Source organism: Pseudophryne corroboree, chromosome 1, assembly GCF_028390025.1.
Source record: "Pseudophryne corroboree isolate aPseCor3 chromosome 1, aPseCor3.hap2, whole genome shotgun sequence".
Taxonomy (NCBI): Eukaryota; Metazoa; Chordata; class Amphibia; order Anura; family Myobatrachidae; genus Pseudophryne; species Pseudophryne corroboree.
The window spans coordinates 781,892,542-781,908,644 of NC_086444.1; positions in this window are offsets into that span (position 1 = coordinate 781,892,542).

Consider the following 16,103-nt stretch of genomic DNA (forward strand, 5'->3'; position numbering starts at 1 on the left):
ATAGTGTAAGCTGTCGGCCTTGTCAGCATGTCATTAAATAATTCTACAATCGTCCTTTCTGAGAATATAGATAATCGCATAAAGATAAATAGATCGCTTTTTACCACTATTATAATACACAAGCCAAGTTAACCTATAAACGGCGAATTAAATCTGCATGTTATCCATTGTAATTGTTGATGTCTGGTAGATATAACGCCCACCATCATACATTGTTATGGATGGTAGAAGTAACTTTGGATCACCATCCTGCCCCCTCATAGACTTTCATTCAGTGCTTAGAGAAAAGGTCCCAGTACTCTAATAACTTAAGGCTACAAGTTGGTGCAAGATTTACAGACGTTTCTTTCCACTCTGGACAAGTCTTAAAACACTTATTTTCTTCATTTCTGAAATTTTTACACTGATCGCTTCATGTATCCAGAACTAAATCTAAGAATTAAAAATTACCACAATAAAAAAGGTGCTCATACTGCATCCCATTGAGTACTAACTGACCCGGGCTTGGGTAATTAGTACCCTCTCCCTCACGCTCCATGCCACTGTTCAAACTGCGTCCCACTGAGTGACATCAGAAACAGCATTGCTTTTACTATTCTTGTAATTTGCAATAGCGGTTAAATAGACTTTAATCTGTGTTTCCCCGTGGATATTCACACAGGTATGGTTAATATTGTTTATAGCACTATAATTGACAGTTATTGATTTATGACTATTTCTATATCTACATATACTGTAAGTTATAAATGATAAATCCGTGTTCTCCACCTGGAATTAGTAAACTTTTCTTACAACTGTTATCAAAGGATATATAATGTAGAGTGCATTTAGTAATAATACTGGACTTTGCTGTGACAGTATGAAAATATATCAGCCCTACACTGTGAAAGCAAAGTTTAAACAGTTATAAAATTAGATTGCATACCTAACTAAAAATAAATAATTTGTGAATGAATCATCTCAGTCATGGTCATGTTGTGTTTCATTTATGCATAATGTTATTTTACAAGTTTTTCCAGTAAAACTTAATGTTAGCATTGTAAACATGTGCTTCTAACTACCATACACATTAAAGATTAACATCTGACTACATACCAGGTACAATTTAAGGTGCACTCAACCCAACCAGCAAGTTTTACTGTATTATTTTCAAAAAGTGTATATCCACACTGCAATGTCAAATAAAGGCTCAAATGCCCATTAACTGAGATTAGTACTGAGAATTATTATTGTTTGAGGGACTGAGACATGTCCTTCATTAATAATAGAGCGAAATATTAAAATCTAACAAAAAAGAGAAAGTTTGTGACAGAAATTAACAAATTGTGAATAAAGATTAAAAACAATGCTGATGTGTCATATCCTTAATATATGTCCTTAAGAATTATTCCAAATGTACATGCATGTGCATGTATTTATGCAGCACTGTATCGGTGCTAATTATAATAGAGAACTGTACTTCATGTATTAACTGGGGCTTAAATCATATGCCACAGAGGGAAATATATTATTCGGCTGTTTGAATCACAAGTTGTTACAGTACATTGCAACTATGGTGAATAGAATGTTACTTAATGTTGTGATTGAAACTAAAAGAAACACTGTTGCTAAATATATGATACACGCATTTAGATACAAATCACCATGTGGTAGAGAGAACTGATAAGGGAAATATCTGGCTACAATAGCATTTGTAAAGTAGTGTGCATATATATCAATGGATATCCTATATATAGTATCAATCTTAGGTAATATCTACAATTAGACCGCTGTGACCCTGCACCAGGACTCTGAAAAATTCACCCTGACCCTTTCCATCTCGGACTGACAGGCTTCTGGGACTGGCGAACAGTGGGATGCCATCTGGGTGAACACCCTATTGTGGTGATACATGCATTGTTTTTAATTGTTAAATTTTTAGTACCACGGAGTGTGATCTCAGGATTAAGAAGATACAACTATATGTGGATGATATGCGAAATATAATCTTGGCCCATATTTATAGATCTTCATCTCAAAAGGATACGTTTATAATAAGTACAAGATTTGAATACTTTTGGGACTCTATTACTGTTAATGAGGTGTAAAGGTGTATGGTAGCGCCACATGTCCTTTCTATTTTTGTGTGAAAAATTTGTGTCTCTAAAATCTTGGTGAAGGATTTTCTCAAAGCTCATAGGCGGCTACTGTAATTAGCGCGGTTTTGGAATATAATTCTATTTGGGTTTTGTGCTATTTTCTTCACTGATATTTCTGTACTGCAGCTAATATGTTATCATTTAGAGAGAATAGAAGAGAGCTATTTGATAGCTTATTCTCAAATGATAAAATTGATATTACCACCTCTGATATAGATTTGACAACTGTTCTCCATAAACTTGATGGGGCAGTTTTGAAAGAAAATAGGTTGTGGTGGGAGATAAACACCCTAGAAAGGTATCAAGCAGATGGTTTGATTCCAAAAGGACTCAAGTTAATAAAAGTCCCATCTTTTGAATCTCAAAATGAGGAATTTAAAAAAGAATGGGATCTAATTTTAGATCAATGTTCGCATCGTTTGATAGACCTAATTATAAATGAAAGGAAGAAAAACCAACAGAAGTTAAATGATGAGATCTCTAGTCTCCAAGTCTCTATAGAACCATTCAAAGATTTGGAAGACGTAAGAGAAGCAGATATTGAGATTATTAGGAAGTTAAATAAAGAAACAAGGGAGTTAAGAGAAAAGAAAAAGAGGAAATATCAAAGAGATCTAGACAGTTCCCGTCAAATACCTGTTATAGAAAAAAATGAAAGTAATCAGACATATATCCCTAAAACCCCTAGGAAATTTAAACCACTAAATAGATTTAATCGCAGAGAGAGAGAGAGGATGAATGGGAAGAACAACCTAGGAATTATCCGTATAGAAATCGCCAACGCGATTTCAATAAACCCAATAGTAACTGGAGGGATAATTATTCATTTAGAAAGTGGAATGGATATAGAGAGAAAAAATATTATGGTGATGAATCAACAAGAGAAAGGGGTGGATATAATGAGGATTGGCGTAGACATGATAGAAATGATAGACAAAGATCTCCTTTTTTAGGACGCAGTCAACAAGACAGGGGGAGATGACAGTGCTAAAACCCTCAATAAGAAAAACTAAGAGAGGAAAGAGGGGAGGAGTTCCAAATAAAATTAAAAAACATAAAAAGCAATTGGGATCAACCATAAACAATGGGGGGAATAAATTAGATAATGTAACAAGTGGTGGAAAAATATTTAACCTCAGTAAGAGGGTGTTAACGTCAGATGAAGAAAGAGTCCTTAAACGAGGACTTAAATTCGCACCCACAAGTCAGATTGATTCATTTGATTTTTATATAGATCTCCAGAAATTTATACGTAAACTTACTGTAAAAAAATGTTTTATTACAAAGGAGAATGGGGAAACTGAAGAGCGCTCAGGTCCTCAGTTTAGAACAAAATCTTCATTTTATCCCACATATATGAAAGGAAGTTTCCTTGATTGTTTAAGTAAGTTGGTACTTGATGATGTGGAACAAGTTTTAAGAAAAAAGAGAAGAAATTGTAATCTTACCAGGAGAGAATGGCAGGCATTAAAAAGTTTGAGGGAAGATGAACAGCTAATTATCAAACCCACTGATAAGGGTGGAGGGGTAGTCCTTGTGGCTAGGGAAGACTACATCAAAGAAATTGACCGTCAATTGAAGGAAGGTGGGACCTATAGTAAATTAAAAACTGATCCCACCTCTAGAATTACAAAAGCTCTTATAGTTTTGACACAGGAAGCTTTATCCAAAAATGTCATTACAAAAAATGAATATGAATATATTAATATTGAATATCCGTCGGTACCCACTATATATACTCTTCCGAAAATCCACAAGGACCCCCTCCACCCCCCAGGTAGACCCATAATATCGGGCACAAACAGCATTACCTCAAACTTATCATCCATAGTAGATCACTACTTACAACCGTTGGTTAAAAAGACGAGATCCTATTTGAAAGATACGGGTGATGTCTTAAGAATTCTGAATGGGTTTGTTTGGAATGAAAATGATATTCTAGTCAGTGCTGATGTTTCAACGCTGTATACAATTATACAGGAGGATAAAGGTGTGGAGGCAGTCAAGTATTTCTTGGATTTATCCGACTATTCAGAGGATTTAAAGGATTTTTTGGTTGCCAGTATTAGATTTATTTTAAATAATAATTATTTTGTCTTTGGAGGCACATATTATGTGCAGCGGGTTGGGACCGCTATGGGCACCAGGTTTGCCCCCAGTTACGCCAATTTATTTATGGCCTATTGGGAGGACACCAAGGTACTGTGTAATGGCGGACTGGGGTCGAGCCTGGTGCCCTGGCGTCGATTTATTGACGACCTCTTGTTTATATGGAGAGGAGATATGGCTGATTTACACAAGATTTGCGAACAGCTTAACCAAAATGATTGTAACATTAAGTTAACAATAGTCATGAGTCGAGAAGAAATTACCTTCCTAGACTTATGCATCTATATTAAGGAGAATACATTAGAGACGAAGTTGTATCATAAACCAACAGACTACAATTGCTTCATTGAGAAAAATAGCCAACACCATGCTAATTGGCTAAAAAGCATTCCCTATAGCCAATATATGAGGGTAAAACGGAATTGTACAGAGGAAGAAATATGTAACAGTCAGACTTCAGAAATGACCAATCGATTCCTAGAAAAGGGATATGAGAAAGAACTGTTGATGGATGCAAACCAAAAAGTGGAGAGGTTAGAAAGGAAGAACCTCCTTGGGGAAAAAAGGTTCCAAGATGATAATAATAATAAAAAGAAAAGGGATATTACAAAATGGTCTTTCATATCTGAATATAATACTCAACATAAAGAAATTGAAACAATATTCAGGAAGCATTGGAACATTCTTAGAAAGGACCCCATTATAGGTGATGTTATACCTGCCAAGCCTGGTTTTATCTACAGGAGATCAAAAAATCTAAAAGACAAACTGGTACACAGTTCTATCGAACAAGTGAGAAGAAATAGTATACGTACACAAGGTTTTCATCGCTGCGCGATGTGTAATATGTGCAGAACCACGAAAGGAGAGATTAAATTGAAAGAATTCGAAGTTAAAGGAGTAACGTACAATATAACTGAATTTTTAACATGCAACTCAAAAAATTTGATATATGCTATTGAATGTAAATGTGGACTCTTATATATAGGTAAAACCACTAGATGTTTGAAAGTAAGACTGTCCGAACACCTGTACATCATCAGGAAGGGAATAGAGACACACTCCCTATCATCTCATTTCAAAAAGGTTCATGGCTGTAATCCAAATGCAATAAAATCATTTTGGGCAATACAACAAATAAACCCCACTTGGCGTAATAGAGACACCGATGTGAGATTAGCCAAATCTGAAATGCGTTGGATTTGTAAATTAGGGACCTTAATACCACATGGCTTGAACAATGATTTCGAGCTCAAATGGTTCTTACAGTCTTAATGAAGTTCTCCCCTTTTTTTCTCTTTCTTTCTCATCTCCATATTTCCTGTATATAAAAATAATAATGTGGATAGGAGGGCACTTGATGTCCATAATGTACGTTTTTTAAACATGTCTTAATTCTATATTTATATTTTTTTTATTTTTATGTATTTCCATATTGATTCTGGGATGATCAAAGTACTTTATGATATGCCGCCTGAAAGCAATGATACAAAATACTGAATTGATTAAACATTGGATACTGAGAAGTGTATTACGAATAGAACAGCGCTGTGGAACGCAAACAGGAAGTCCGAACCTCGAGTTGGAACGCAAACGTCATATCCGGGTGACGTACTTCCTGTCCGGGGCCGTGGAAACAACGGTGGAACGCACACGTCACCGTTAGGTGACGCATTTCCGGGGAAATGCCGGAGCTCCACCTTTAGGATCCAGGTGTTAAGGATTGAAGTAATTTGTATGGGTATATAAAGGGACTGCCTTGAGGTGTTTATTATGCTTCTGATGAAGGTCGTATGACCGAAAACGCATTTGAGCAAACTTCTTATCTACAATTAGACCGCTGTGACCCTGCACCAGGACTCTGAAAAATTCATCCTGACCCTTTCCATCTGGGACTGACAGGCTTCTGGGACTGGCGAACAGTGGGATGCCATCTGGGTGAACACCCTATTGTGGTGATACATGCATTGTTTTTAATTGTTAAATTTTTAGTACCAAGGAGTGTGATCTCAGGATTAAGAAGATACAACTATATGTGGATGATATGCGAAATATAATCTTGGCCCATATTTATAGATCTTCATCTCAAAAGGAATATAAACTGCCATTGACGATCACTGATCGTGTTTAAATGTGCACATTCCTATCACACTAGAAATGGCTACTGGGAGACACTGTCCCTGTGTATATATCGACACAGAGAGAAGATTTGTATATATATGCAACACTGTATATCCTAGGTGTGTGATTGCAAGGAAATAACCTGTTAAATTGAATGGTTGCCAGGCATAAACGTAGCGTGGCATAAACCTCAGTGTTTAATATTACGGTTACATTTCCTTATGATGGTATGAAATACACACAATTTCTGGAGTAGAGAACACGTTGTTATCTTTTATATTTTTAATACATTTCCCTGCTATCTCTCTTAAAAGGCCTTTGAAAAGCCGTGATTCATAGCATATATAAAAAGATACTAATACAGATAGGAAACGTGATCATAAATCCCTCTGTGCTTAAGGCATATTCAGCTCCTAATCACCCCTCTCACATCTCTAATATATGCATATTACATTCATATATTGCGCTGTGTCCCCGTATTACCAAATAATAGTCCAATATATGAATGTAACATGCATATATTAGGGATGTGAGAGGGGTTATTAGGAGCTGAATATGCCTTAAGCACAGAGGGATTTATGATCACGTTTCCTATCTGTATTAGTATCTTTTTATATATGCTATGAATCACGGCTTTTCAAAGGCCTTTTAAGAGAGATAGCAGGGAAATGTATTAAAAATATAAAAGATAACAACGTGTTCTCTACTCCAGAAATTGTGTGTATTTCATACCATCATAAGGAAATGTAACCGTAATATTAAACACTGAGGTTTATGCCACGCTACGTTTATGCCTGGCAACCATTCAATTTAACAGGTTATTTCCTTGCAATCACACACCTAGGATATACAGTGTTGCATATATATATATATATACAAATCTTCTCTCTGTGTCGATATATACACAGGGACAGTGTCTCCCAGTAGCCATTTCTAGTGTGATAGGAGTGTGCACATTTAAACACGATCAGTGATCGTCAATGGCAGTTTATATTCCTGTATAGGCACAATATAATATCATACGGCATGGGATATAATCACAGTTGATTTGTGCTATACATCACAGACCCATATATATAGGCCATGCATAAATAAGTTGGTTGCATGTACCCTATATATATATTTATAGGGCACTTTTGCACATTAATAAGATCTTTGAAGAACGATATATCATAAGCACTGAGAATGCACAGACCGTGCTTTTGTGAGACACGGATTTGATACAATCTAATTTAGTGCAGCATAATTATCAATCATTGTGCATCTATATGATACAGTAAATACTAATCTACCCTCCTTATATATATATTGTTAACAGGATTTATAGATATCCTATGCTGTTGTGATTTATTAAATAATCATAATTCAATACAGTGTAATAAGGCAGCATATTACCTAAGATTGATACTATATATAGGATATCCATTGATATATATGCACACTACTTTACAAATGCTATTGTAGCCAGATATTTCCCTTATCAGTTCTCTCTACCACATGGTGATTTGTATCTAAATGCATGTATCATATATTTAGCAACAGTGTTTCTTTTAGTTTCAATCACAACATTAAGTAACATTCTATTCACCATAGTTGCAATGTACTGTAACAACTTGTGATTCAAACAGCCGAATAATATATTTCCATCTGTGGCATATGATTTAAGCCCCAGTTAATACTAGAGATGAGCGCCTGAAATTTTTCGGGTTTTGTGTTTTGGTTTTGGGTTCGGTTCCGCGGCCGTGTTTTGGGTTCGAACGCGTTTTGGCAAAACCTCACCGAATTTTTTTTGTCGGATTCGGGTGTGTTTTGGATTCGGGTGTTTTTTTCAAAAAACCCTAAAAAACAGCTTAAATCATAGAATTTGGGGGTCATTTTGATCCCAAAGTATTATTAACCTCAAAAACCATAATTTACACTCATTTTCAGTCTATTCTGAATACCTCACACCTCACAATATTATTTTTAGTCCTAAAATTTGCACCGAGGTCGCTGTGTGAGTAAGATAAGCGACCCTAGTGGCCGACACAAACACCGGGCCCATCTAGGAGTGGCACTGCAGTGTCACGCAGGATGTCCCTTCCAAAAAACCCTCCCCAAACAGCACATGACGCAAAGAAAAAAAGAGGCGCAATGAGGTAGCGGTGTGAGTAAGATTAGCGACCCTAGTGGCCGACACAAACACCGGGCCCATCTAGGAGTGGCACTGCAGTGTCACGCAGGATGGCCCTTCCAAAAACCCCTCCCCAAACAGCACATGACGCAAAGAAAAAAAGAGGCGCAATGAGGTAGCTGTGTGAGTAAGATTAGCGACCCTAGTGGCCGACACAAACACCGGGCCCATCTAGGAGTGGCACTGCAGTGTCACGCAGGATGTCCCTTCCAAAAAACCCTCCCCAAACAGCACATGACGCAAAGAAAAAAAGAGGCGCAATGAGGTAGCTGTGTGAGTAAGATTAGCGACCCTAGTGGCCGACACAAACACCGGGCCCATCTAGGAGTGGCACTGCAGTGTCACGCAGGATGTCCCTTCCAAAAAACCCTCCCCAAACAGCACATGACGCAAAGAAAAAAAGAGGCGCAATGAGGTAGCTGACTGTGTGAGTAAGATTAGCGACCCTAGTGGCCGACACAAACACCGGGCCCATCTAGGAGTGGCACTGCAGTGTCACGCAGGATGTCCCTTCCAAAAAACCCTCCCCAATCAGCACATGATGCAAAGAAAAAGAAAAGAAAAAAGAGGTGCAAGATGGAATTGTCCTTGGGCCCTCCCACCCACCCTTATGTTGTATAAACAAAACAGGACATGCACACTTTAACCAACCCATCATTTCAGTGACAGGGTCTGCCACACGACTGTGACTGATATGACGGGTTGGTTTGGACCCCCCCCAAAAAAGAAGCAATTAATCTCTCCTTGCACAAACTGGCTCTACAGAGGCAAGATGTCCACCTCATCTTCACCCTCCGATATATCACCGTGTACATCCCCCTCCTCACAGATTATCAATTCGTCCCCACTGGAATCCACCATCTCAGCTCCCTGTGTACTTTGTGGAGGCAATTGCTGCTGGTCAATGTCTCCGCGGAGGAATTGATTATAATTCATTTTAATGAACATCATCTTCTCCACATTTTCTGGATGTAACCTCGTACGCCGATTGCTGACAAGGTGAGCGGCGGCACTAAACACTCTTTCGGAGTACACACTTGTGGGAGGGCAACTTAGGTAGAATAAAGCCAGTTTGTGCAAGGGCCTCCAAATTGCCTCTTTTTCCTGCCAGTATATGTACGGACTGTGTGACGTGCCTACTTGGATGCGGTCACTCATATAATCCTCCACCATTCTATCAATGTTGAGAGAATCATATGCAGTGACAGTAGACGACATGTCCGTAATCGTTGTCAGGTCCTTCAGTCCGGACCAGATGTCAGCATCAGCAGTCGCTCCAGACTGCCCTGCATCACCGCCAGCGGGTGGGCTCGGAATTCTGAGCCTTTTCCTCGCACCCCCAGTTGCGGGAGAATGTGAAGGAGGAGATGTTGACAGGTCGCGTTCCGCTTGACTTGACAATTTTGTCACCAGCAGGTCTTTCAACCCCAGCAGACTTGTGTCTGCCGGAAAGAGAGATCCAAGGTAGGCTTTAAATCTAGGATCGAGCACGGTGGCCAAAATGTAGTGCTCTGATTTCAACAGATTGACCACCCGTGAATCCTTGTTAAGCGAATTAAGGGCTGCATCCACAAGTCCCACATGCCTAGCGGAATCGCTCCCTTTTAGCTCCTTCTTCAATGCCTCCAGCTTCTTCTGCAAAAGCCTGATGAGGGGAATGACCTGACTCAGGCTGGCAGTGTCTGAACTGACTTCACGTGTGGCAAGTTCAAAGGGCATCAGAACCTTGCACAACGTTGAAATCATTCTCCACTGCACTTGAGACAGGTGCATTCCACCTCCTATATCGTGCTCAATTGTATAGGCTTGAATGGCCTTTTGCTGCTCCTCCAACCTCTGAAGCATATAGAGGGTTGAATTCCACCTCGTTACCACTTCTTGCTTCAGATGATGGCAGGGCAGGTTCAGTAGTTTTTGGTGGTGCTCCAGTCTTCTGTACGTGGAGCCTGTACGCCGAAAGTGTCCCGCAATTCTTCTGGCCACCGACAGCATCTCTTGCACGCCCCTGTCGTTTTTTAAAAAATTCTGCACCACCAAATTCAAGGTATGTGCAAAACATGGGACGTGCTGGAATTTGCCCATATTTAATGCACACACAATATTGCTGGCGTTGTCCGATGCCACAAATCCACAGGAGAGTCCAATTGGGGTAAGCCATTCCGCGATGATCTTCCTCAGTTGCCGTAAGAGGTTTTCAGCTGTGTGCGTATTCTGGAAAGCGGTGATACAAAGCGTAGCCTGCCTAGGAAAGAGTTGGCGTTTGCGAGATGCTGCTACTGGTGCCGCCGCTGCTGTTCTTGCGGCGGGAGTCCATACATCTACCCAGTGGGCTGTCACAGTCATATAGTCCTGACCCTGCCCTGCTCCACTTGTCCACATGTCCGTGGTTAAGTGGACATTGGGTACAACTGCATTTTTTAGGACACTGGTGAGTCTTTTTCTGACGTCCGTGTACATTCTCGGTATCGCCTGCCTAGAGAAGTGGAACCTAGATGGTATTTGGTAACGGGGGCACACTGCCTCAATAAATTGTCTAGTTCCCTGTGAACTAACGGCGGATACCGGACGCACGTCTAACACCAACATAGTTGTCAAGGCCTCAGTTATCCGCTTTGCAGTAGGATGACTGCTGTGATATTTCATCTTCCTCGCAAAGGACTGTTGAACAGTCAATTGCTTACTGGAAGTAGTACAAGTGGGCTTACGACTTCCCCTCTGGGATGACCATCGACTCCCAGCGGCAACAACAGCAGCGCCAGCAGCAGTAGGCGTTACACGCAAGGATGCATCGGAGGAATCCCAGGCAGGAGAGGACTCGTCAGAATTGCCAGTGACATGGCCTGCAGGACTATTGGCATTCCTGGGGAAGGAGGAAATTGACACTGAGGGAGTTGGTGGGGTGGTTTGCGTGAGCTTGGTTACAAGAGGAAGGGATTTACTGGTCAGTGGACTGCTTCCGCTGTCACCCAAAGTTTTTGAACTTGTCACTGACTTATTATGAATGCGCTGCAGGTGACGTATAAGGGAGGATGTTCCGAGGTGGTTAACGTCCTTACCCCTACTTATTACAGCTTGACAAAGGGAACACACGGCTTGACACCTGTTGTCCGCATTTCTGGTGAAATACCTCCACACCGAAGAGCTGATTTTTTTGGTATTTTCACCTGGCATGTCAACGGCCATATTCCTCCCACGGACAACAGGTGTCTCCCCGGGTGCCTGACTTAAACAAACCACCTCACCATCAGAATCCTCCTGGTCAATTTCCTCCCCAGCGCCAGCAACACCCATATCCTCCTCATCCTGGTGTACTTCAACACTGACATCTTCAATCTGACTATCAGGAACTGGACTGCGGGTGCTCCTTCCAGCACTTGCAGGGGGCGTGCAAATGGTGGAAGGCGCATGCTCTTCACGTCCAGTGTTGGGAAGGTCAGGCATCGCAACCGACACAATTGGACTCTCCTTGTGGATTTGGGATTTCGAAGAATGCACAGTTCTTTGCTGTGCTGCTTTTGCCAGCTTGAGTCTTTTCATTTTTCTAGCGAGAGGCTGAGTGCTTCCATCCTCATGTGAAGCTGAACCACTAGCCATGAACATAGGCCAGGGCCTCAGCCGTTCCTTGCCACTCCGTGTGGTAAATGGCATATTGGCAAGTTTACGCTTCTCCTCCGACAATTTTATTTTAGGTTTTGGAGTCCTTTTTTTTCTGATATTTGGTGTTTTGGATTTGACATGCTCTGTACTATGACATTGGGCATCGGCCTTGGCAGACGACGTTGCTGGCATTTCATCGTCTCGGCCATGACTAGTGGCAGCAGCTTCAGCACGAGGTGGAAGTGGATCTTGATCTTTCCCTAATTTTGGAACCTCAACATTTTTGTTCTCCATATTTTAATAGGCACAACTAAAAGGCACCTCAGGTAAACAATGGAGATGGATACTAGTATACAATTATGGACTGCCTGCCGACTGCAGACACAGAGGTAGCCACAGCCGTGAACTACCGTACTGTACTGTGTCTGCAGCTAATATAGACTGGTTGATAAAGAGAAGATGTCTATGTAACTATGTATGTATAAAGAAGACTGAAAAAAATCCACGGTTAGGTGGTATACAATTATGGACGGACTGCCTGCCGAGTGCAGACACAGAGGTAGCCACAGCCGTGAACTACCGTACTGTACTGTGTCTGCAGCTAATATAGACTGGTTGATAAAGAGAAGATGTCTATGTAACTATGTATGTATAAAGAAGAATGAAAAAAAACCACGGTTAGGTGGTATACAATTATGGACGGATTGCCTGCCGAGTGCAGACACAGAGGTAGCCACAGCCGTGAACTACCGTACTGTACTGTGTCTGCAGCTAATATAGACTGGTTGATAAAGAGAAGATGTCTATGTAACTATGTATGTATAAAGAAGAATGAAAAAAATCCACGGTTAGGTGGTATTACAATTATGGACGGACTGCCTGCCGAGTGCAGAGACACAGAGGTAGCCACAGCCGTGAACTACCGTACTGTGTCTGCTGCGACTGGATGATAAATGATATAAAAAATATATATATATCACTACTGCAGCCGGACAGGTATATATTATATATTATATAATGACGGACCTGCTGGACACTGTCTGTCAGCAGAATGAGTTTTATTTTTATAGAATAAAAAAAAAAAAAACACACAAGTGAAGTCACACGACGAGTGTTTAACTTTTTCAGGCAATCACAATATAAGTATACTACTAACTATACTGGTGGTCAGTGTGGTCAGGTCACTGGTCAGTCACACTGGCAGTGGCACTCCTGCAGCAAAAGTGTGCACTGTTTAATTTTAATATAATATGTACTCCTGGCTCCTGCTATAACCTATAACTGGCACTGCAGTAGTGCTCCCCAGTCTCCCCCACAATTATAAGCTGTGTGAGCTGAGCAGTCAGACAGATATATAATATATATAGATGATGCAGCACACTGGCCTGAGCCTGAGCAGTGCACACAGATATGGTATGTGACTGACTGAGTCACTGTGTGTATCGCTTTTTTCAGGCAGAGAACGGATATATTAAATAAACTGCACTGTGTGTCTGGTGGTCACTCACTATATAATATATTATGTACTCCTGGCTCCTGCTATAACCTATAACTGGCACTGCAGTAGTGCTCCCCAGTCTCCCCCACAATTATAAGCTGTGTGAGCTGAGCAGTCAGACAGATATATATAATATTATATATAGATAATAGATGATGCAGCACACTGGCCTGAGCCTGAGCAGTGCACACAGATATGGTATGTGACTGACTGAGTCACTGTGTGTATCGCTTTTTTCAGGCAGAGAACGGATATATTAAATAAACTGCAGTGTGTGTCTGGTGGTCACTCACTATATAATATATTATGTACTCCTGGCTCCTGCTATAACCTATAACTGGCACTGCAGTAGTGCTCCCCAGTCTCCCCCACAATTATAAGCTGTGTGAGCTGAGCAGTCAGACAGATATATATAATATTATATATAGATAATAGATGATGCAGCACACTGGCCTGAGCCTGAGCAGTGCACACAGATATGGTATGTGACTGACTGAGTCACTGTGTGTATCGCTTTTTTCAGGCAGAGAACGGATATATTAAATAAACTGCACTGTGTGTCTGGTGGTCACTCACTATATAATATATTATGTACTCCTGGCTCCTGCTATAACCTATAACTGGCACTGCAGTAGTGCTCCCCAGTCTCCCCCACAATTATAAGCTGTGTGAGCTGAGCAGTCAGACAGATATATATAATATTATATATAGATAATAGATGATGCAGCACACTGGCCTGAGCCTGAGCAGTGCACACAGATATGGTTTGTGACTGAGTCACTGTGTGCTGTGTATCGCTTTTTTCAGGCAGAGAACGGATTATAAAGTAAACTGCACTGTCCTCACTAGTAAACTCTCTCCACTCAGTCTCTACACTTCTACAGTAACAGTACTCCTCCTAGTCAGCTCCAGTAAATCTCTATCAGTCTCTTATAATCTAAATGGAGAGGACGCCAGCCACGTCCTCTCCCTATCAATCTCAATGCACGTGTGAAAATGGCGGCGACGCGCGGCTCCTTATATAGAATCCGAGTCTCGCTATAGAATCCGAGCCTCGCGAGAATCCGACAGCGTCATGATGACGTTCGGGCGCGCTCGGGTTAACCGAGCAAGGCGGGAAGATCCGAGTCTGCTCGGACCCGTGAAAAAAACCATGAAGTTCTGGCGGGTTCGGATTCAGAGAAACCGAACCCGCTCATCTCTAGTTAATACATGAAGTACAGTTCTCTACTATAATTAGCACCAATACAGTGCTGCATAAATACATGCACATGCATGTACATTTGGAATAATTCTTAAGGACATATATTAAGGATATGACACATCAGCGTTGTTTTTAATCTTTATTCACAATTTGTTAATTTCTGTCACAAACTTTCTCTTTTTTGTTAGATTTTAATATTTCGCTCTATTATTAATAAAGGACATGTCTCAGTCCCTCAAACAATAATAATTCTCAGTACTAATCTCAGTTAATGGGCATTTGAGCCTTTATTTGACATTGCAGTGTGGATATACACTTTTTGAAAATAATACAGTAAAACTTGCTGGTTGGGTTGAGTTCACCTTAAATTGTACCTGGTTTCCTTTTTTTTTCCTTCCCCTCCCTTCAGGGAATTGACTTTATTTCCTTGTTTAAACCAGTTGGTAGCACCTTATGAGCCTTTATCCCTATGTCTCATATATATACATGAGATTTTATAATAAGGATTGAAATACACATCATGTAAGGCACCCCAAACTTGTAATATAAACTGAATTAATTTATCTTGGTGCGGGTTACTTTTCTGATTTGGTGTGAGCTTTATGCTTGACCAATATCAGATAAAAATATTTTGATCTGACTACATACGTTATGTTAAATGCATCATTAAAGCAATCATATCAAATGGCATTTAATTGCATAGTGCAAAAGTCCCCAGCAGGGCAGAAAAATTGTGATGTTTATTTCACAATGTTTCTATATATTGCTTAGTGCACAGCTGTTTCTGATGTCACTCAGTGGGACGCAGTTTGAACAGTGGCATGGAGCGTGAGGGAGAGGGTACTAATTACCCAAGCCCGGGTCAGTTGGTACTCAATGGGATGCAGTATGAGTGCCTTTTTTATTGTGGTAATTTTTAATTCTTATACTTAGTTCTGGATACATGACGCGATCAGTGTAATAATTTCAGAAATGAAGAAAATAAGTGTTTTAAGACTTGTCCAGAGTGGAAACGTCTGTAAATCTTGCACCAACTTGTAGCCTTAAGTTATTAGAGTACTGGGACCTTTTCTCTAAGCACTGAATGAAAGTCTCTGAGGGGGCGGGATGGTGATCCAAAGTTACTTCTACCATCCATAACAATGTATGATGGTGGGCGTTATATCTACCAGACATCAACAATTACAATGGATAACATGCAGATATAATTCGCAGTTTATAGGTTACCTTGGCTTGTGTATTATAATAGTGGTAAAAAGCGAT